We start from the raw sequence: 24,746 nt of genomic DNA, 5'->3' as shown, positions 1-24,746 counted from the left end.
CTCGCGGCCACTAGGCCGCCGGGCCGGCCCGGGCGTCTCCTGCGCGCTCGGCTGCCGCCGCGGGAGGAGGGCTCGCCGCTGGGGACAAAATTCCGCCGCGCTCAGCCTTCGCCGCCGCGGCCGCGGAGGACCCGGGCGGGGCGGGCGGCCGGGGGCGGGGGCAGGAGAGCCGGGGCGGAGCCTGACGGCCCGCGGGGCTGCGCACGGCCAGGCCGGGAACGGGCGCCGTGGGGTCCCAGCCCCCCTCCTCCTGCGATGAGCGGCGGCCGCGCCAGGAGTCGGGGAGCCCGGCCGCGCGCCCCTGTGTGCGCGGGGCGCCCGGGGAACATCTCCACGTGCGTCTCGGGAGCGGCCGGGAAAGCGCCCCAGCTGCCCCGGTCGGCGGCTGCACGGAACAGCGCCGGGGCGGGTGATCGGGGGTCAAACCTGTCCCGCGCGACCCTGCGCGCCGCGGTCACCTGCTCAGTCCCGGCCCCGAGCGAGGGCCCGGCGTCCCCAGCGCGCGGAGGCCGAGGCTCTGGCCCCGGCTTCGGGGGGAAGAGGAGCTGTTCCCTCCAGCCGGGGGGCGGCCAGGCTGCACCCAGTGTGCCCCCCGCGTCCGGGATGTGGGGCAGGTTTTCAGGGTCCCCAAGGGTTACTCCTAAGGGGTGTATCAAGGTTTCGACTGGATCGGAGCCTCGTTAGAGCTCGGACTGGACCCGGTGCTGAACATACAGTCTCATCCACCTCCACTCCCAGCCCAGCAGGGGTTTTTGTTTGTTTGCTTTTTAAGAAGGGGCAAAACAGAAAACAAGAAAAAACTAGGTACTGTGGCCAGAAAGCATAATCTGTACAACCTGAATTTTTAAAAAGGAGCTGAACCCTGTCTGAAGGCCCAGGCCTGCGTGGGTGAATGCCCCGTGAGCACTGGACAGGAGTGGACGGTTTGCTGGGGTTGAGTGGAGTGTTCAGACCAACCAGTTAGGCTGGTTGACAGTGTCGTTCAAATCTTTACGGATTTTCCATCTGCTTGTTCAGTCGGTTATTGTGAGAGGTTTGTCTTCTGGCCGTTCTCAGTTTTCTCCTCTAAAAACGGGTGTTTCCAAGTTCAGCTCTTAGTGGCAGAAATGTTTTCGATTGTTATGTTGTCTTAACGACAGGTCTTCTTTATCCTCCTGGGATAGTCTTACCCCGCAGGGTGTAGACTCACCACTCTGGTCTCAGACTCTCTTCAGGTGGCCCTCCCCTTCTCTGCCTGTCAAATCTCCCTTTCCTTCCTCTTGGAAGGACGCCACTCCTTGGATATTAGGGTCCACCCTACGTCAAGGATGATCTTACCCCAAGATCCCTAACTTAGTTACATCTGCCAAACTTCTGTCTCCGGAGGTGCTCACATTCACAGGCTTCAGGAACTACTACTTGGTCCCATCTTCTGGGGTCTGCCATCAACCCACCATGCATTCCCACAAAAACTTTCACGTGGATATTTATAGCAGCTTGATTTGCCAAAGCCAAGAAGCAAACACAGCGCAACTGTTGACCCTCAGGGGAATGAATAAACAGATTGGTTCCCTTACAGTGGACTCTTCTGCAGTAGAGAGGAAGGAATTACTTCTACGCACAAGAATCCGGATGAGTGCCAAAGTAAGTTTAAGAAGCCAAACAAACAAAGTATATAGTGTGTGATTCTATTTATATACAGTTCTAGATAATGGAAGCCAGGCTGTAGTCATAGAAAGCAGATGGATCGGTGGTTTTCTGAAGATGAGGGTTGGCAATGGATGGGGGGCGCGGGGAGGGCAGGAGGAAGTTTCTCAGGTGATGGGGATGTTTATTTTCCCGATCCGGGTGATGGTTTTCAGGATGTGTGTGTCTGCCAGAACTTACCAAATTGTTCCCTGTAAGTAAGTGCGGTTTATTGTATTTCAATTAGGCCTCAATAAACTCAGAAGCAATGCTTCCTCCTGTGTCCTGCAAATCTCCAGGCATCTGTGGTCGTTCCTGAAGATAACTGAGTCCCTCTCCCGCTCATTCATATTCAGCCTCTTGCTTCCTGTGCACCATGGGGAACTGATTACATAGGAGGGACTGCAGCACCTGGGGGTCCTTGTCCTCTGTCTGTCCATTGTGTCAGCCAGTAGGAGGCAACAACAGCAAGGGACTCAGGACCCGGAGGGACAGGGGCCAGAGCATTTCTTGTGCCCTCTTCCTCTGTTGTCCCGGAAGTGCCTGCTTTCTCCAGTGGCCACCCCTCACGCAATAGCCCTCTTTCAAGGCCTAGTTCTGCTGAGGTTCCTGCAGACCATGCCTTCCCCTAATAAAGGCGTAACAATTTTCTATCCTCATGCAGTTTTGACACCCTCTTATGGATCTCTTAAATCGGCCCTCTTCCTTCTCTTAATAGCTCTCCCTCCCCCCACCCCCAAATACACACCTCCTAAGGTAAAACAAGCCATGCTCACCAGTAATACTCAGAATAATGATACTATAATCTGCTAAGAGTCCCCAGATCCACAAGAGCGATGATATTTGCATTACTAAGTGGAGTGATTTCAATTCTTTCTTTCTCTTCTCATTTCTACACCAGTCATTGGTAAACTGTGGCCCAGAGGCCAGATCTGCCCCACCGCCTTGGTAAATAAAGTTTTATGGGAACAGAGAGTTTTACTGGAACATAGCCACACCTATGTATCATGCCTGCCTTTTGTATGACAAGGGCAGCGTGAGTAGTCATGACAGAAACTACGGCCCGTGAAGCCTAAAATACTTGCCTAAATGGCCTTCTCTAGAACAAGTTTGCAACCTGGACCCTGACCAGTGCCTCCCCATGCTTAAGAGAGCAGACCAGTTATTTTCAGTTTGCAAAGAACAGAGTCGTTATTGCCTTTAGACAAATAACTGGCAGAAGCTTTCATTAAAATTCTTAAAACCTTCAGTCACATTCTTAGGCAGGACTTTGTCCCCATGTTTTCACCATCTGTGGGAAGGAAGCCATACAATGACTCACTTTTGCCTGGTCCAGAGGGAACTCCCAGGCCCCGTTGTCTTGCCACTGACCCCGGACGCTGCGCAGCGCTGAATGAGAAGCAGGAAACATGGGTGACTTATTGAAATGGGGTATGTTGGTGTGCCTCATATGATCTGAACCTTTACTCCAACCAGATACAAACATGTGCATCCTACTTAGAGAAAACTGAACACGAATTGTTCCGTAAAGTACAGGAAAAACTAAAACTCAGACCGCTTTAACTCATAACAAGCACATTTCTATTTTTGGAACAGTTTCTCTGGTGATGTTAGTGATTCATCTATTCAGTAGAGTACTTTGAAAAATCTTGTATTATTAGTGAGTAAACACCTCTCATGACCGTAAGTCGATATATATTGAATTTTCATTAAAGGTTAATACATTATTATATAAAAGTGCTTTGAAAGCTGTAAAGTCAAATCCCTCCCTGTCGTCACAGGGTTTGAAAGAAAGAGGATTCAGTCCAATTCTCCAAGTATTCAAATTGTAACAATAGGCCCCACGAGCTAGGGTGTCCCTACCAAAGAACGAACTATACAAACATTTCCCCTGTAATCGATGTTCTTCCCTGTTTATCATTTAAGAGGGCATTACATTCTTCGGTCTCACATTCTTAGAAAATGTATTGACACATTTCGTTATTTCAAGGGTGCCCCATTTTCATAATATCTTTGCCTAGAAGTCTGAGAGTCTTGGTGCAGTAGACGTCTTCATAAAAAGAAGGCAAAATAACTTGTGAGGGCCTCATTTCCATAAGATTTTAAACTAAGATTATTTTCTGCGATGAGGACTAACGTCCCCCCCCCCAAAAAAAGTACCACCTTACTATAGTTAATTTAGTAGAAAGTCTGTGGACTAAGAAACTTATACAATAGTATTTATAAATGAAATTTTGAGAAAGTACTTCCTAACTCTGATTTAAATAAGAAATAATATCACTGTAGTTTGAAACTATAATCTCCTTTTTTGTAATCAGAAATATTTTTCTTTTTAGTCTCAGACTGAATGCACATGATGAGCAGAAAAAGTGAGTAAGGCACATAAGAATAAATATATCAATGCTAAATAAAATTTGAATATCCAGAGTTTCATAAAACCTGGAAGGTTGGTCTAGGAAAAACTGGATCCTATTTTATAACCATTAGTTTGAGAACCATTGAGTATAGAGAAGAGGATGACTTCAATCCTTTCTCCCTCCAGCACAGGATAATTCTTCTCTTTTGGTTGACCAAATTGCTCAGGATGAATATCACTTCATAATGACTTATTATAATATGAGGGCTAACGCTTCTTTTTTGAGGTTTTCGAAAGCCATTAAGAAGCCATTTTGCAGACAAGCTATAAAGACGCTTTTCCCAAAGATCTCTATGTGAGTTAGGGAGTGGTAGATTTTAATCTAGATAATATTTTCTCATCATCAGAATCATTGTTTACATTAGCCTGTTATTCCTTTAATCCTATCAATGAAATACATTATTTGTCCACCATACAGCAGTGGCAGAGGTTAAAATAATAAATGACACCTCAATTCTGAATTACTTCTCAACAGCAGTGGCCTTTCTCGTGCACCACACATCCGCGTTGACTCGGCGGTAACTAGGGGCCTCCCCTGTTCAGTGAATTCTGGGTTAGATCTGGTTTGGGGGCAGGACCGTAGCCCAGATACTGTAGGAAAGTTTTACAGACATCAAATTCCAGGCATCGTTACATGCTACTGTTCATCTTCCTCCATAGAGATGACATACTGTCTCTTATCTGTCCAATCCGAACAGCTTGCATCCCCACGGATGAGAAATTCTCTTCTTCTCTCTGGCAGTTGGATTATTAGAGCCCATGACTAACGGCCTCACCATCCACTTTTATGCCCTGCTCTATTTAGTGTTCTTCACAATTTACACACAAACGCATGCCTTGATCTGGATTTCTACCAGACCTGGCTCCCGACCTTTAAAGACAGAGATTCAATAGTGATCAGGGTATCCAATCAGCTCATCACCAGCATTATTGAAGAGAATGGTGCTCCATTAGAGTCATTACTTAGTCAACTGTTTGATGACAGATTTGTCGTCTTCCCAAGCTGATTTCTAGACACAGCCAGTTCCGGGCAGGTGGCCACACTCTGCTTTCCATCATACATAGACAAGTGTCGTCGCAAGGTACCATCTTGATTTAAGGTCACACAGAGCACAAAAGCTCTGCCGCTCAGCATCATCTCCCTGAGCCCGTAGACTGGCAGTAATTCTCGCATGTCACCTAAAACATATCCAGGTGATAATATGGTCTGCACAATGGGACTAGAATACTAGCTGTAATTGTTTACCTGCGGATGGAGTCATTGGGGGTGTCGGGTCTCCTCTTCTCCAGCTTATGCAGGTGGAGATTTTTAGGTAAATCTCGCAGACCACTCCAGAACACCAGGGATAAAATCTTTGTTCCCTGGAGAAAACAAGTCCCAAGGTTTTGTTTTCCTGTTTTGTTTTCCCCAAAAAAACTGTTCATTACTCAGCCCCATATCTTGATCACGAGAAATGTATCAAGATGAGCCAAAGTGACAATTTACTCATAAAACCTTTGTCTTGCTATTTCTTTGGAAGAGGATTTTTAGTGCAAGATAGGAACATTTCTTCAGTTCCATGCTATTTCCTTTTTCATTTTTAGGAGGGTACAGTGTGAGAATATGCAATCATTTTGATTGAATTGCTATAAGATACTTTAGCAGCAGTCACCCAGATTATATCTGTAAATTGACACAAACTGAATCACGTGAAGTGTTTAATCTAAAAAAGGTAGGGAAAACGTGGAAAAAGGAAGCAAACAAACAGAAAAATAAACAACCAATAAAAAAACAATTTGTGAGAAAATAGCTGGCAAAATAGTAAGGTACAATAGAACCATATAAGTAATTACATGAATTACAAATGGTCTAAATATCTCAATTAAAAGGCAGAGACTGTCAGATTGTATTAGGAAAAAAAACCAAGACTCAACGGTATACTATCTCTAGGAAACCCACTTCAGTAAAAACACATGGATAAGAGGTAAACAAAAGATGGGGAAAGATGCTCCGTGTGTGCCAGTTCTTAATTTGTAGACTTTCAGCTCCAAATGTATACTTTATTGGCTCATCGATGAAAACATATCTGTGTCCTTAAAATGTTTTTTCTTTGCCAGCTGACGTCAAGCTGAGTTGGATTTTATCAGCAGAGGGCACTGGAGAGGCCGTGCAGGATGGGGGGCCAGGGCCTGGGGGCGGAGGCCTCCTTCTATAGGGGGCAGCTGGGGGGCCTGGCTGCTGGCCGGGAGGCTGCTTGGGGCTGGAGCCGGGGCCGGAGTTCTAACTGGCCCAGCGTGGCTCACTGGGCGCGGCGTGCAGGCCAGGACTCCCTTCTGGAGTGGTGAGTGTTGCTTTTCACGTTTTTATTTCCAATATTTATAGCATTTTGTTTAACTAGGAAGAACCTAACGTCCCTCTGTCCGGGCTGCCGCGGCAGCCCCCAGAAGCTGTGTTTTGTCAGCTTTCCGTACCAGCGGGTCATGGGAAAGAGTTCCTGTGCTACTCGGCAGTTTTAAACTCACACTTTTCACAAAATCCAACACAAGCGGGGCCTCATTTATCAAAGTGAGTTATTGGCAATGCAGCGAATGTTCTTTTCGTGTGAACGAGAGCAGCTTTTGTTAATTGCTTAAAACCTGCAAACTTGCGGGAAACATTTGCAATAAATTGGTTTTCTTAGACATCGCCTCAGTAATAAATACGTCGTTCTGGTGGTTAATAAGGGCTCCTTCTTTTGACTTTGTTCCCTTGTAATTAAAAAAAAAAAAAAAAGAAAGAAAGAAAAAAAAGACCTGAAGACAATCAAGAGAAATCCCACAACTACACCTGCCAAAACCTGCAGGAGGAACCCAAACCAGGGCTGAGGCACCGCAAGGTTCTTGCTGTAATGTCCACTCTTGAGACTTTTTTCTGCTGCAGGTGACAGAATTTAGCTAAAGGACGCGAACAAAGAAATTTCAGGGCTTGTACGACTAGGAATGAATCTAGTCGCAGGTTCGGTTGGATCAGAGATTTGAGAAGGAAGCCAGAGTAGGTCACCCCAAAGGACGCCTCTTTGACATAAAAGTTATTTTTGAGCTGAAGAAGCAGCAAACCCAGGAAAAACTCCCGTTTTTGTCCAAAGGCAAGGAATCAATTCTCCTTTTCCTGGAGGCAATCCTATCATCCCCGAGACTCTCCAGAAGACCCTAGAAACAACTCTCCCTCCATTAGTTCTCTCCCTGTATTTACCTTCCTGCAGGCTGCCACACTTGGGAGCCTGCAGCTATTGTACTTTGTCCTGTCATTTCTCTAAAAGGTACATGTTGTTCTTTGTTGAAGAGGCTACGTAAACAGGAATCTAAGCTGCTCTTTGAGTTACTTTTCGTTCAGGTTTCTCCCACGTGACGTGGAGTGCACTGAACACGTTACTACACTGCCCACTTTTCTCTTGTTACAACCAGTCTTTTTGTTAACGAGCGCCAGCTGAAAACCCCAGACGGGAGAGGTGAAATCCCGCCTCCTCTACCTAGGAAACACGTTGCGAGTAGCTTTCTCCCCCTTTATTTCTCGGTGTTTGTCCTTCCTTGGAATCTCATGTTCTCCCCATAGCTGGCAAGGAGCTGGCCACCCACAGCCCCGGGTCCGTCGTCCCTGTAACTGTGGACACAGAGAAAGGCCCTCCCCCTCTCCTGTCCCCCACATGCGTACAGAAGTGGTATGTTCGCACTTAGGGTGTGGGCCAAGGGGGGTGAGTGGTGGCCCTCAGCCTCTAACATATGCCAGGCATTGTCCTCGGCATGGGGGGGTGGGTAACGTGAACAAGAGACAGGAAGCCCCTTCCCCCCCCTGACGTTTACTGGTGGGGGTGATGAGAAATAATCTGATCGGCCAGTCAAGCAATCTCCAATAACAGCAATAACAATTTTACATCATCAATAAAGAGCAGGCTGAAGGGTGGGAGACAACGTGGGGTTGCGATGGTGTTGTCAGAGGCTAATTTTAGAGAGTGGGGGGTCAGGAGAGAATTTTCCGAAGAGGCAACGTGTAAGGAGCAGCAGAACGGGCTTCCATGCACTGTGGCTTTTCGTTTGCGTTTGCGTCCTGGGCTCTCAGGGAGAGACTTTGCTAGGCCTCTCCCAGACCCGCAGGGCTGGGCAGATAAAAGACTCTGCCTTGTGTAAGTGCTGTTCCCTCTTCCAGGATGGGCAGTCCCATGCCCAGGACACAGGACTCCTCTGGATTGACATACACATGGCTTCCAAGGTCCCTTTCAGCTCTAAATCCAGCGACTCTGAATTCATTCTATGAGCAATTCGTTTTCATATTTTCTTTTAGCATTCAATAACATCAGAATGAATGATGCAGGCAGGGCCAGACTGAAGTGCAGGGACATCATTTACATTAGCCTAATTAGAGAAGGACATTATAAATAGCCTTCCCCAGAAAAGATAAAAGTTTTATTCTTTATGACTCATGTGTCAATATGTGTAAACCCTATTAACTACCTTTAAAAATGTCTACTGAGTGTCATCATTTATTTTCTAGCTTCAGAGCAATCTGTGATTAAATTAGCATCTTTCTGATCAGCAACCAGCTCCTAACTGTACTTGACATAGCCTTGGCAGTCAGTAGAATATTTAAAAAAAAAACAACCAAAACCATAAGTTTTCTAGTTAGTGACTGTTATTACTAGTACTCTCTGATTTAATGAAACTAAAAGAAATACCTAGAGAAATGTTACCTTTGAGAAGCTGATCCTTTAATGCACCAATTACGCCTACGAAATAGAGACAATAATTTCTAAATAATTACTGTTGCATTAACTAATAATAGTAATTAGCTAACCCTTATCAGGCAGTTACTATATGTCAGGCGCTCTGCTAGGTGCTTAATGTATTTATTTATTTGAATCCTTCAGCAGTGCCATGAAGTGTTGCTATTATTAACCTACTTTTCAGATGAGGGAATTGAAGGAAGGCAGCTCACACGCCGCTTTGACAGCAGACCAGGCTTTTAAATCTAGGCGTTCTGAATCATAATTCAGGCTCTGGACTGTGTGTGATACTTTGCATATGTTTTCCATCTGATGCGTGGGAAATGGTATGTATCTCAGTGGGACTCTGGTTGGGGGAAAAGTGGGGCAGAAGGCGACACCTACCTTCTCTCCATTTTCTCCACTTTGCTCTTTTCATCTTTCCCCTGCTGTTCACTGGCTTCCGCCTCCTGTAACCCAGGGGGGCTTGTTTACTGTGTTCTTTCTCCCTCCACATGGGTGAGCCCAAAAGAAGCTGGAGTTAGTCCTTTACAACGTGGTATCATTTTAAGTCCATGGTTGGCCTCTGTCCGGGTACTTACAATTTATAGGAATACAAGACTTTTTTTTTTTTTTTTTTCCCCCCCTGCTAAAGGGATTTCAAATTTAAGCAAGTGTTTGCAGAGCTATGTGGAGGGTCAGATTGTTCCTACAAGGGGATTTCAGAGTGAGAAGAGCAACCTTCTGCTCCCCGTATCCCCGTCGTTTCTCCGTGTCTGACACTGTAAGAGAGGGCACTGAAGCTCGTTGCGTTAAAGATGCCAAGTTAGGAACGGGCGGAGGATGGCACAGTTAATTTGAAATCATCCCCCGGGATGATCTCGGACTACGGTGCACAGCAAAAGACCCGTGAGAAGAACGAGGTAAGGAAAAGGACTAATATTCTGATAGCGTCACCACCTTCTGTTGTGATGAGAAATACACTGGTCACAAGCAAACAAACGAACAGGGATGGCCACTTAGGCTCCCAGGCGAGTGTTTCTGGCTGAAGCTGTTCCTTCACCCGAGGGATTGGGGAGCTGCCTCGGGGCTCTTTACCCTTTTCCTCACCCAAGGGCAGGAGAGGAGGTGTTGAACGCAGACTTCCGTTGTTGAATATTTCAGCCCTGATGTGTGGGGTGCCTGCCTAGGTATTTGCTATTTATTCTGCTTCCTTTATCTCCCAAATGCCATCTGTCTAGCCGGGTGACTCTCCCTTGGCTACTGAGGAACGACTGTCTGCGGGGATAAACTTTGGGGGAACCGAGGGGAACAGAACTGGCGAAGCTTCGATTCTCTTTCCTGTCTCTCTGGTTTTTTGGTGTTTCTCTTTCAATCCCCCCCCTCCCTTCCCCATTCCCTCCCCTTCTGCCCCCTCACCACTGCCTCCCTTTAAATTTTGCCTCTTATACCTTCTTGGGCAGGTTCCTGACCTTGTCTGTATCTCAAGCCCTACCTCACAGGGTAGCGCAACATAGTTTAAAAATTCAATGCCTGACTCACAGTCAATATTCAAATGTTAATCATTGTCGTTGTCATGATCCATAAACATTTCCTGAGTCTTCCTTGCGTGGTAAATGCTGTGCTAACGTAATCAAGGTGAGCAAATGAGGGCCCGATTTCAGCTGAGACCTTCCACTCCTGGGAGCCACGCTCAGAGTCGCCCACGCGGGGGCGTGGCCTTCCCACGCGGTTCATTTCCTCCAAGCATCCTGACCTCCCCCTCATCAGACCACACCTGTTCTGCCTTCTCCCGCCTCAGAGAACGCTCTTTGCCGAGGAGCACCACGTGGGTACAATCCGTGAATACACACAGATAAGACTGTAAATGACATGAACTCAGTAAATACGCATGTTCCCAGAGGGCTTTCCAAGAGCCAACCTGTGGCCTTAGTGCCGGATATCACAGCCACTATCAGGACTAAATTGCATTCATTTTGGCCATTCAGTGATACTCAAATCCCATCCCAGTCTATTAATTATTTTGCCTGCACCTGTGGCTGCCTCTTCCCACTAGTTTTCTTCGGTAATTGACATTAACTAGGTAGGTCACAGTGAGGGAGAAGGAGGTGTCTTCTACCGACTATTCCTGGTGCTTTCCTTTTAACTCTAGAAGTTGCCCAAAGTTGTTCTTACTGTTTTGTTCAGATGCGATGGCTCATTTTAATGCCTACAAAATAATAGTTCTTGAAATGCTACTATGCTTCAAGCCCTTTTCGTCAGATTAATAAAAATGAAAATCTAATATTTGGGCAATTTTCTGTGTCTCTCGCTAGGTTGTTTATAATCCCAATTGCTGGCCTTCAGAAACCACGTGGATTAGTAGTCTTCTAGCTCGCTTTGGTTTAAGCATTCCCCGAGGGAGAAGTGCATATCTTTGTTATTTTCTTCCTTTGATTTGTTTACGGAGCTGCCTTTCGGGTCTGAATTTCCTGTCCGTGTTGCATGCTATATAGGAGACACTCACTGAGTTCATTCCTATTGATGGCATTTATGCTGCAGGATATTTTCCCTGGCGCTCATCTACTTGTCAGACAGCAGAGTACCCAGTTGTGGTCTCTGTTCTGCTCAATTCACTAGAATCGGCACGGAGACAGGGTGACTAATCTGTGAGCCAGGAGGGGTTTCAGCTGTGGACTGAAAGTCTAGGGCAGAGTAAGAGAGAAAGATCCTCTTGTTTGAAGGCTGAAGTTTGGGTTACCTTCTTGCCTTTGGGGCCTCCGCCTGAAAAAAGTTTTAAATGGTTTTAAGAATAAATTATAAATAAAAAATAAATTATACTGGGTCATGCAGGCAAGGAGGCTTACATAACACACGCGCTCAGCTGTTCATGATAGATAGTGATGTCGGACGCTCCCCGAAGTTGTATTCCCTTCCATTTCACTCTTTTTTCTTTGAAATCAGCACTTTGTAACCTGCCAAGGAATCAGTAATCTTAGTCTGATAAGGGTCCTGCCAGGATGCAATTCTTATTTAGATGTATTTAGTTACAGTTGGCCTACAATATTATATGGGTTTCAGGGGCACACCACAGTGACTCAGCATTTATAAACCCGGTGTGATCAGCCTAATAAACCCAGTGACCATCTTCCACCAGACGGAGTTATTATGATATTAATGGCTGTATCCCACGTGCTGTATTTGACATCCTCTTGACTTATTATCGAACTAATAACAGGACTAGGGACAACTGAATTCTGTGCAGGCTGCAGTTCTAAGAGCGTTCCTTACATGGGCTCGTGTGATACTATTGATAATGTCTAGATTTGATGAATAAGGAAACTGACACAAAGATTTTACTTAATTAGACATTTTGCTTAGAATAGAATTGTTAAGACGGAAAAGGTTACCAAACTGTAAAACACATAAACGTTTAGGATCACAGAGATATTCTACATTCAAATGTTAAGGCTAAGCTTCTTCCCTATCACTTTGTCTTTAATTGGCTGTTGGGTTACTAGTTTGCTATTTAAAATAATTGTTAAGGCCGGTTAAAAACAACTATTTTAAACGCCTTATCCATCCAAGGATTAAGCGAGAAGCTGCCTTTGCATAAAGTGTCCACTGGGTGGCAGACTTTCATTAAAAGTACATGGGATTAGATCTTAACAGTTTTTGAAAACTTATAAATACCATTTATGGATCATTCGTTTTGGGTTGTAAAATAGTTAATTTTGGGGTTTATTAGATAAAAATGAGGCTTGCATTGTATTTAATAAGCTTTCAAAATAGACATAGAGCCTCATGGCGCCTTAACACACTTTAGCTACATCTCCCATTAAACAGGCGCTTCCTATGAAATGCATTTTACACATAAAATAAGCATGAATAGACGGCGCTTGAGCGCAGGGGAAAGCCTGTAAAACTGCTTTATGAATCTTTAAAATCAAGCCGTACTAATAAAAGGCCTCGGTCTCGCCTCCAATGACTTTATATTAAAAACATTCTACTTTAATTTAGGGAAAGACCAGTAAAATATGACACACTGTGAGTGAAATATTATACATTTAATTGCATGACGCACTCTTTCCTACATGCTTAACATTTTCACATTAATGACACATTTCCTCCCATTAAGAGTTTTCAGGGTTATCATTTGTTTCGCGCTATAATTCGGGGGGGGGGTCCTTTGAAAACTATGCAGTGAGCATTTAAATACTATTTGTATAAACACGTGTTTGGTGCATTTGCGGGCAGAACTCAGCCCGCTGCCTGTCCACACCGTAGGTAATGACCCGGCCATCAGGGGGCGCTGACCTGACGCCCCCAGGGCCTTTCCCTCCTGCCTTGCCACAGCTGAGTAAGACACAGCTCTCCTCCTCCTCTATTTTCCCTTCTTTAGTCAGTTTTTCTTTGTGCTGCATAGTAGGTTGCCAGCACACTCCCCTAGGGGTCTCTGAGACCTCACGTCTTCTTACAAGTCCCCCACCCTTTGGCCTTCCTTAGATACTGTGAGCTCTGATTCATTCGCTGTGCCAGCTTGGGTGTGAATTGTAAAACGTGCTTTAAAATGACCAGTTCAGTCGTTTGCCCAGAGAGCGGAACGGAAGAGATTCTGCCGCTATCCCACGCATTGAAATGTCAGCAACGTCCCATTTACTGGCTCTTACGTTACCTATTGAACTGAACTTAAGAAGTGAATTTTCGAGGTGAAGATACTCAAACATAGTTGAACTTGGATCCTGTTATAGCACACATCATGTGCAAGACAAGATGCGGCCTCTGGAAGTATTTTCCACATCAGTTAGCTACCTCCCACACCCAAAAGGCGAACTCCCCAATGCTGTCGTTCATACCAGTGTTGACAACTCTCAAGTATGAAACTTAAATCTAAACATCAGTCCTTTGTTTTAGGTGATACCTGCCCTAAATTTAAGCCATGTTTTAAGTTGAAATGTCGTTATTTCCTTCTCAGAAAAAAATGAAGACTTATTAATCCTAGTAGACAGATACACGTATTCTCAATCAATCAATCAGGGGATTCAGTGCTGGAAATATAATAGATGCTCAACTAATACCCCATGCTGATCAATTGGTTGGTTCATACTGCTTATATCTGCCCACTAGCCTTGGGCATTTTGTGTTAAAAACAAAAAACACTGGAAGAGAAAATGTGAGCAATTATTAGTGATTGATTCTTTTTCTTGTTTTCAGCCAACTATGCTGTTTCATTGCCCAGACGTCTACAAAATATAGGGTAGCATTAACTTTAAATGCAATGGTAGCAAAACATTGAGTAGGGTGCAGAGTGAGGAGTTGCTGGCTCTCTGCTGTGCTGAGTCTAAGTTTTGTAAATCACGTGGCCCATTGCTTCCATGAGATAACTCACAGTCCCTGGCGAAACAAGATGGGCATGAAGTGAACATCTGGCTCAAGAACGAGGACATGATAGAGCTGGGTGTCAGGATGCACAAGGTGGCCACGCTCACGGGGGGCAGCCTGCAGGGCGCTCAGATATCCGGGCACACCACTTCCCGCGGCAGGGTATCGACTTCGAATTTTCTTTAAATAAATGCATCGTTATTTTTTCTTGGAACTCAAATACATGCTCTAAATGCAATTTTTAATACCTACATCTTTTCTCTTTATAACTCAGAAGAGTAATTAGCACTTTTTATCGCTCCATGGAGAAGTTACCACGTCGTATGCTCTATGAAGACTGCATTTCACAGAAATCCTCACTGAACTCAGTAACATTTACATTTCATCTTCCCCTGCAGGCTGGTTATCGTAACACTAAAAGTCAGCACTGAAGGCCGTGTTTTATTTGCTTGAATTATCTTTCTTTCATTCTCTAACTCCCCACCCCAGTCCTGCTTAGTGTTTGAAGGGTTTCTTGTCTAGTTTGTGCCTTTGGTGTAGGCTGAGGGTGGGGGAGATCTGGCTGCTACCCCTCACGCCCCCCCGCCCCCCCACCAGAAATGGCAGTAACACTGCAGAAATGTTTGTTCCCTCGTGACTTAATGGCAAAGCTCAGTAAATATTTGGTTTTTCCATTTGTTTTCCATCCTGGACTGGCCCCAAGGAGCTCTTGGGACAATGTCATATTCCAGGTTAGAATCGGAGGCATTGCATGGCATGCCCTCACCCTGTGTGATCCCAGCAATATTAAGGAGAATTAACAGAACTTTCTAAGTTTGAATTCTTGACACTACCGTCTAGAATCGCCATGCAATGTTACTGTTACTCCAAACCCACATTTTATCTTCGAGTGGATGTATAAAGTGGCACGTAACACTAGGAAATAATTTATTATTATTCCCTTTTCACAAGAGTGCAGATTGAGGGCAAACCCTATGGAGACCGAACCCATTCTGCAAACTGCTGGTCCACACATTTTATGTACATAGTCTCGCTTACCTCGGTCCCCTAATTCATTTATCTTGCTTTCCGTAAAATATAAAGATCGGATGTTTACTGGAAAAAGCAAACATCTTGGAGAAAGGCTAGCTGTGGTTAAGTCCTGTCTCTGTCTCCTATAAGCTCAGTGATCTTGGGTAAGTTGCTTGAATGTTTCCAACCTCTTTTCTGATCTGTAAGTGGGGATCCATAAACCTACCGTATGAAATTATTATGAAAATTAAATAGGAAAGTGGATATTAATTATGTGGTATATGCTCAACAGCGTAGTTGTCTCTTTTTTTCATATAGTCAAATTCACTCGGTAAAAATACTGATACACTACTTTTTAATTTGAATCTTAGAATTGCAATAAACTTTAATATTATCTAATCAACTTCCATCTCAATCTTCTCTATAACATTATTGAAAATTTGGTAGGACGGCTGAGACCTACCTGGATGGCATATTGTCAATGATATTTTCAGCTAAAAGGTTTAAACTGGCTTAAACAAAACAAATATATGTATTAGGAAGAGTCCATTGGTCAGGCAGTTTGGTTTGGTTGATTTAATAGCTAAGGATCCATATTTCCCCCATCTCTCTGCTTTGCCTCTTTTGTGGGTTTTACTTTCTGATTGTCTTATGATCTCAGATCCCTGAGCTGGGTTCAGGGTCATGGGCAGACATGACCACGGCCAGAAGGAAGAGAGACCTTTTCTCAATGTCTAGTTATTCATTTAAACGCGAGGCATCCATTCCCAGAAATGCCCTGTGCAGAGTCCTCTCCTTTTCCTTGTCTGAAATGCCCGTTTCCAAACCACATACTGGCAGGAAGAACAAGGGACACGCTGTGACTGTCCAGCATAATCATTTGGAGACAAAGATGATTGATGAGTCACACTTGTTGTTAGCTTCCTGCTCTTCCAAGCCTCTCTTTTTCAATAGAAGAGCCTCCCTAGTTCTGTGACCTCACCAGTTGGTCCTTCTTTGTCCTGGTTAAAGACACTAAAAGGTCCTTTACAAAGGAAAAATCAAACCTGAAGGCCACTACAAAGATGCTGTCATGGGCAAATGTTATTGTGCAAACCAGCCCAGAGGCCATAACAGAAGATAGCTCCATTTGGTACCGAACTTGGGATTTACTCTTTATTTATTTATTTTAAGTTTCACCCTTGAGTTCCCTCAACTTTGATTTGGAGAAAAATTAAGATAGTTGCTCTTGTAAATTTCAGGCCTTATCGTCTCATTGAATGCCGAAGTATCTTCAAAGTTACCCACACTTATCTTTGGGTCTTGTAATCGTTTCTCTCATGCTGCAGGGGGAAGGGCCATAGGTAAGAATTTGGGGATTGAAGAGGCAGCGTTGTGGCTCCTATTTCGGGCAGGCAGTGTGAGGCCACGGGTGTGCTTGCTGCCCTGTTAACGCGTGGTCCCCGCATAGCCTGTCCTGCTCCAGGTCACCCCGAGGACCTCCCTTAGGGGAAGCAGGAGGCGTAGCCCGCACTGGAAGGAAAGAATCACTGCGCTTGGGTGGGACTCCCGACTCTGTGAAGCAGACAGAGGTCCTTCGGTCCCCTGTAGATAGGAAGGGGGACCGCGGGCTCTGCTATTTGTTATTTTAAAATGGGAAAGCAGAAAGAAAGAAAGGAGAATAAATATGCGCTATTTTTTCTTTAAATTTATTTAAAAGTCATAGTGGTGATGTTGGTTATGATAACACGATCATAACATAAAGGGTTCTATTCATAATTGCATAAATTACTGAAAGACCTAGTTAATGTATTTCACCTACTATTTATATATTGTTTCCAAATGACCCCTGAAAGGCCAATTAAAGACGGATCTGCATATTTTGCTCCCCCGGCCGGGGAGGGAGCGCGGACCCAGCGTCCAGTGCTCAGTGCCTGGCTTTACAACGATGTGACGTGACTCAGTTCCTGGTGAGGTCACGTGCCTGGCTTTCCTCCCCAATTTTTCCTGCCCACGCGGATCAACAAATATGCTAATTGCCGTGAAATACAGAAAAAAATATATGCACCGACCTCTAGAAAGAGGGCCCTTTGGCCTTTCTACTTTCCTTCCAGCAGAATGAAAGCAATATCAGGGTGGCTTCTCTCCTCCTAATTGGACGTGTTGCAAACGGGGGTCCCCTGCAACGCCGTTCGGACAAGCGTGTAACATGGCGGTCAGTGGAGCGATATGGATCCCCCCCGCCCCCCTCAATCAGTCCAAGCGCTCGATGTAATTATAATCTTGGAAGATACAGTTAAAAAGATGTTGAATTAAATTGAGCTCTGAAAATTGCTCACCTCCTGATTCCTTCTGATTACATTTTGGCATAATTCCCCCAAGTTTCAATATGTAATTTAGGGATAATGTATAATTGGTGTTGGAGGCGAGGCAGCTTCTCCGTGTTTAAATGGGAGGCCAATTTTATTAGTAATAACCATAATAACTCTGCTAAATTGGTTGTATGACTTAGTCGCTCATTAGGAAATTATTTTTCAGCAGGAACACATTACCTTTATATATTTAATTCAAGTCTTAAGTGGGAAATTTATTGGCAATGCAAGTGTTTACTAGAAGATAATTTTTATAGATATCATAGTCAGGTCCTAATCAGACAATTATTTCCCAGGTGTTCAACTCAAACGCTTATTTTAAGGAAGATTTTATATCCACAGGAGACATTTAACAACTCTTCAGTGATGCTATGTTCCTAAAATATCAGAGAGATGACATGGGTCCCAGTGATTTTATCATGTAGTGTTTTATTGATATATTTTATGGGGAACAGTCTTTTTATATGAAAAAAATCACTACATACATGTACACTGGACCCTGCTCTTCATGATATACTAACCCAAAGGACAAGAACTTTAAAAGGAGGCTGTCTCATTAAGTACATTTCAGAGAAGCTGGTTAAGTTTAGTTTTCACAAGAATTACATTTTATGTTAAATAAATGCACTGGGGGCCCTTCCAATCAATGAACTTTTTTTTTTTTCTCACCAGCTTCAAATTTTGATTGATCTCAGATCCCTTTTACTTTGTAAGTGTCCCAAGTTTTGAGGGACCCCTGAACACTTTTTAATGATCTTTTTATCCAGCTGCAACAATAGGGATCATAATCTTAGCTTCATCCAACATGTGAGAATCCCCCAAACAACTATTTCTTCATTTGAAAATATTCCGTGAGTTCCTGTCAGTTCCCAGGCCTCGTGTGGACTCGGAGACAGTGACGAGGGGACCAAAGCAGGTGTGACAGGTGCCCTGAGGGACCGAGGGAGTCAGAGAGTGCGGGACTGATGTCATGGAATGAATGATGGGGATGCTCTGGTCATTGGCTCAAAGCTCCTGTGCCCCGTGTCTCGATATTTTCATCCTTAAAATAAGAAGAATGCCATCGTAAGTGTGTTTACTGTAAAGACTAGCAAAAACATCTAGTTTGGAAACCTCCGTAAATGGTAGCTATTATAATTATTCGTTCTTTCAGCTGTTGAAACATGACTTGGAAGTTGTAGAACACGAAGTAGTATACACATGTTTTTCTGAAAGTTACTGTCCTCTTAGTATTTCATAATACTCCCGGGGGTACTGTTCATAAACAACCCAGCCCTGTATCTAGCACGCGGTACAATATATGCACGCGCTTCAGATTCTATGAAAATCCGCCCTGATTCTCACACCATGTGTTCAGTTAATTCAGCAACCGTAATTTTGAGCCACCATGAGACAGACACTTCTCTACGTGCTACAGATACATGAGCAAATCAACAGAAATTGCCGCTTTCCTACTGCTTGTATTTTAAATCGTAAGTGAGCACTTACACATCCTAATGGCGTGATTACGGGTATGTTGTTTTACTTCTATATACTCTAGACTCTTCATTTGTAAAACAGAGAGGATAAGAGTCCTCGCTTTGTAGGGTGACCTACTGGCTGAAGAAGACAATGAATAGGAAGGATTGTGTGTGGAGCCCAACATATTTAATTTATGTAAGCTGTTACTACTTTTACATTAGAAAAACAGTGCCTTCAAATAACATAGCACCTTCCAGTTTTAAAACTTTTTCCTGCCTCCTTTAACCTTCACAGATGCTAATGTAAACAATGCAGGTATGACCCTCCTCCCTGACAAACTAGCCAAGTGCTATTCAGGGGAACCCAGTGACTTTCCTGAGTCATACAGTTATTAAGTGATAGGTTTCACTCTACAACAAAATGTCCAATAGACTGTCTCCTTCACCATGCCATTACCAGGTCGCATCCGAAACCACCATCATAAGTGATCTTCAATAGGATAGATATCTGACAAAGTTAACCCGGGGTGACAGAAACGGCAGAAGCCATGGATTTAAAGGAGGGTAAGATGGAGAACTAGACCAAAGCGCTGCGGGAAGACTGTCAGGAGAAAGAACTACTGGAACTGGGTCTTGTTAAAATCTTGGGAGGCGTAACAAAGCCATGAAACCTGGTTGGTGCATCAGTGTAGGCTGGAAATTGGTAATGGATCTCTCAGCTGAAACTGGAAAATATTTTTACATGCAATTAAGAAAAGATAATAGAGGATGCTGTATATTATCTGATGATGAGTTTCACACGTGCAGAAACATTCTCACATTTGTTCTTAGGTTTGGAAGTTTAGGTGGGAGGAGTCGGCGTATATTATATTGCGATTGCTTCCTCGCTCAGTAGACATTGCCTGCCTCCGATAATTATGGGAGAGATTAGGCACAGCAAGACAGGAAGAAAATTAAATCTGTGCTGCAAAAGGAAATACTGCCTTTTCAATAGCTTTCACTAATGTCACTATGAAAAATCTTGAGTATCTGTTTTCCTGTTCAATTATTAAAACAATAGGCTCATGAGACTTCAGTCCATTAGTCTGGAAGTTTGTGTCATGCTGTTTTGAATAGTGAGATGTTACTCTACTTGTCCTGGGCAATAACTCAGCCCTTCCATGTTTTTTTGACTCATCACAATCCGCCAATGATTTATAAATATTCAAATATGATTACTGAAGTCCTTTTTTGTGTATTTTAAAATAATGAAAGGGTGAAGAGATCGTTAGATTTAAACATCAAAGCTCTGTGTTCCAATTAAAATTTCCGCATAAACCTAAAACTACAGGCATATAAACCTTTGAGAAAGGAGATGAAGTTTATAAACAAAGAATGAAATAATTAGCAACACACATAGCGCTCTTTCGGAAATATATATTTAAATGCATCAAAGAAAACAAAATTTAATGAAATTTCAATTTAGTTAATTTTTACTTGGTGATGATGTTATCACTGTGAAAGCAATGCTACTTGAAATTTATTTTTGAGCGTAGCAGTTATAAGAAACACACAGAAGTCAAAGCTTCTTTCTTAGCTCTAAAATAAACTCAGAATCTCCTGAAGAAGTGCTGTGTTCATGTCATGCCTCACTCTGTTTTTGCCACCACGTATCAGCTACCAGGCTGTCAGTGTCTCAAGAAGATAAATACAATGTTAAAGAAAATCATTTCTAACTACACTTACTTTATAAATCCTTTTGAGACCCTGGTGGAAACTATGGCTGTTCTTTCCCCCCCAAAAAACGCACATATGCATTATTGGTCCTAGGTTTACAGAGAAAGTAGCCTGTGCCAAAGGAAACCTGCCTTGTGATTTACCCGATTTCGTCGATGCGTTTTATCGTGTGCTGGGTCCCGGCACGATGGAAGACAAGAGGTTTCCATTTTTTATTGGCTAGTCTGGCCGGACAGATAACAGAGCCATTAAGATAATTGAAAAGAATGACGAGATGGGACGATTCACAGGGAGGTGGGGAGAGTTAAATTGATAAGGGTGTTGGGACACTCAGGGACTAGGGAGGGACAGCCGATTGCGTCCCTCAGCCTGAGGTGACAAGGGAGGGACGGTCTGGGAGAATGTCAGCTTCTTGGCGAACTTCTCTTTGACGCGCATGCCGGGGTGAAGACCCACACGTCTGAGAAAATTCTTCAACTTCAAAGATAGAGCCTAAACAAAACACTAAACGTGATCAAATAGATAATTCAGGAAACAGGAAACGGAAAGAGCAAGTCCTATAGTTTGTCTTATTACCTCTTCAAACTTAAGCTGCCCGTTAATATTTAGCAAGCGTGGTGGAAGGTAAAACTGAGTGAGTCTCTTCAAATGAGAAAGAAGTACTAAAATAAAAGGCAATATGAGAAAGAAATAAAATTAAAGAATTAACCCAAGAGGCACACCACTGCCAGCTCAGGCCAGTGGGAAATACTGCCAAAAAGCCAGGAGAAAGTGAGAACCAATCTACAATTCCGTACCAGCCGAAGTAGCAGTAGTATGGGTGGGAGAGAGTAGTTTTTATTATGCAAAGCTTAAAGTTATCTTCCATCTGGTACTCTCCAAGTGGAGGCCATTTCTCTCTCTCAATAGACTTACCCCGGGCCGCTTCTATCGGGCTAGCAGGCCTTTGTCATACCGATGACTGGAAATAAAAAAGAGGAAGGGACACTTAAAGCTGATTGTCTCAGGAGCTGTGGCAGTTGCTGACACTTGCATTGTGATACCTGCTTGGAAACTAGAGCAGAAGAACACAGGTCAGCAGCGGGGAACTCCTACCACTGTCTTGACATCTTGCGGCTCTGACAGTTTGTAAGAGAGTCCCTGCTGTGGCCAAGGGGAGTAGGATGGGGTCACTTGAACCCGGCAGCTGCCCTGTTGGCAAGCAGAGTTCTGTGTGGGCCATAGGAAGATAAAATATATAACATTTCAAACAGGGACCACGTCACTGCTCTGTTGATACCTACACGTCTTTAATGAGTTGACTGATTAAAACAAAGGCCTAATTCATCATGTGGAGAGCGTGGGATCCCCTGGTGGCTATGAATTCCTCCTCAGTTCCACCAGTAGCAAAAACTGAAAGACAGATGTTCAGCCAATTAGGGATGTCAGACTATTTCGTTCATTTTTATGTCTTATGTAGTTTTCTAGATCCATTCAAGGTTAATGGACAAAGAAGATGATTTACATTCAACTGTTGAAGGATATTAGATCAGAGCTAAACAGTTATTTTAGGTTAGTTGGGAAAGCAATGTAATCTATTATTTAGAAGCTATAAATAATACTGAGGCAGGAGAGAAGGTATTTAATATGGAATTTAAAAGGTATAATAATGAGAAATGAAATAATGCTTCAAAACCTGGTAGTTACATCAGAAATAACTACCTGACATTCAAAGCTCCTAAGAAATGGGATTGAGGTGTCCCCCTTATCTACAAGGGACACATTCCAAGACCCCCAATGAATGCCTGAAACTGAGGATAGTAGAATAGTACTGAACCCTATATATCGTATATTTTTTCCTATGCATACATATCTATTAAAAAGTTTAACTTATTAATTAAGCACTGTAAGAGTTTGACAGTATCTAATAATAAAATAGAACAATTATAATGATATACTCTTATCATTGTTAGACTACAATTTGAAATGCTTCAAATGGCATTAAACACAGGATTTGTATTATATTATTGCACACCTATATCAGAGAGGTATGACAGTATAGGACACTTACAAATAAAATACTATTCAGCTATTAAAATAATAAATCAGTGACTATTAATTGAATCTATTAATAGAAAATGCAAGTTATGTCCAACTCATGGATAGTGAGGACCTGAATGTACAAATAGACAATGGCCGGGCCACATGTGACAACAGAATTCTGATCTTCGACTTTGGGAACTAAAGAACCTGCAACCAGGTGAAGAAGCCAGTCAGAAACTCTGCAACAGAGAGTCAAGGCTTGGTCAACAACTGCCAGGTCACCTGTTTTTTACCCTCAATTCCAACTCTGAACCGTCTAGAGAAAGCCAACTATTTCTCTCTGACCAATCACACAGGACGCCCACCCTGGCTAAGGCCCGCCTCTGGCTTCCTCGTGCCGATCACCTCCCATCGGGTGCACCTGAAACTTGCCTGTCCCTTCTCTGAGACTTTCCGAACTCTGCCTGCCTTTGAGTCTCTGCAAAATGCAAGTGATGGTGGCCGAATCCCTTGCTACAGCAAGCGCTGAGTAAATAACCCTGATTAGTTCTTAATTGGGAGGCCTTCGATTACTTTCACAATAGCACACTGGTATGTAAATGTTGTGGGCGTTTGTGTGGGCAGGACCTGTTTCTCAATGCAGGCCTGCAGAGATACCTGAAAGCTAGTCACCAAGGTATTAAACTTGGGTATTTCTGGGAAGTGAGGTAAAGGGCTGTTTTGACTTTATAGTATTTTGCATTACAATTTTTTCAATGCATACACATACTTTACATAAATAGAAATAAAGCCATTGTAGTTTAAAAGCAGTTCATCATTAGGTTTAGAATTAATAACATAGAGAATTCCATATGTAAAGGATAAGTATTTCTATCTGTATATGATGTATGTGATGAGGCTCAGTCGATTGATCTTATTTTATCTCGGTCATGCCTTAAAAATAACTTCCCATATTGGGCATCTGGAAACTTTTATTCTGATGGATATCCTTTAAATATGAAGAATAAACTGAGTTGAGAAATATATTTTTAATCATAAAATATAATTTTTTATTTGGGCATCTGGGAAGTTTTACTCTGATAGATATTCTTTCGGGAAAGTTTTATTCTGGAAAGTTTTATTCTGATAGATATTCTTTAAATATGAAAAATAGACTGAGTTGAGAAATATATTTTTAATTATAAAAATGATTAATGAGTGTTAACCATGAGGGGACTCCCTGCTTCAATAGTCTTCATTATGTAGCCATAAGTCAAATAACTATTATCATTCCAGAGCTAGAAAGAAATTCCCCTAGATTAATAAATATAAATCTTTATGGTCATCAATTTCCCCTGAAGTTTCATTAACAAAGGCCAGAAAGATTAAATTTTTGAATTCAGCATTGCTCCCTTCTGTCAACATCTGATTATTTAGTCTTCTAAATTAAACGAAACCCTGAATCTCACGGAGACAGAACTCGGGTTCCATCTGCCACCCTACCTTCTACGGCTGAGGGGGCGAAGGAGGTTTGAATTCAGGGCCGACTTCACTCAGCTGAGCACACGGTGTGTCTGAGCCGGTCCTGGGGGGTGACCTGCTACTCTTTCCCAAGGCGGAGGGTTTCCGATCGCGTCTCTGTCCCCTTCATTGTATGGTGTGGTTTCGGACCTTTCTGCCACAGATGTGAGATGGTGGTCATGGCGGGGACCCGTGAGGGAGGACAGATGGTTGTCAAGCACATGGGACCTTGCTCTTTCTTCTGTGTCATATTTTCTTCATGCCATAGTATTGTTGTAAGAGTCAATCATATATATTTGCACACATACACATGTATACATATGCACACACTCATATATACACATATATAAAATACTTAGAAGGCAGATCCAGTGATGGATTTCACATGCTCTAGACCTCAAGGAGATTAAATAATCGCAATGACAACTAAGGAAAAATAAGACTAAGATAACTTTCTGAAAACCCAAACCAATAAGCCCATTACAGCTTCCAAGATATCCAGCCTCCAGCACTGCATAGTTGATTACTG

Source organism: Furipterus horrens, unplaced genomic scaffold (assembly GCF_987537825.1).
Source record: "Furipterus horrens unplaced genomic scaffold, mFurHor1.1.pri manual_scaffold_15, whole genome shotgun sequence".
In the NCBI taxonomy this organism is placed as follows: domain Eukaryota; kingdom Metazoa; phylum Chordata; class Mammalia; order Chiroptera; family Furipteridae; genus Furipterus; species Furipterus horrens.
Note: the sequence above shows the minus strand (reverse complement) of the source record.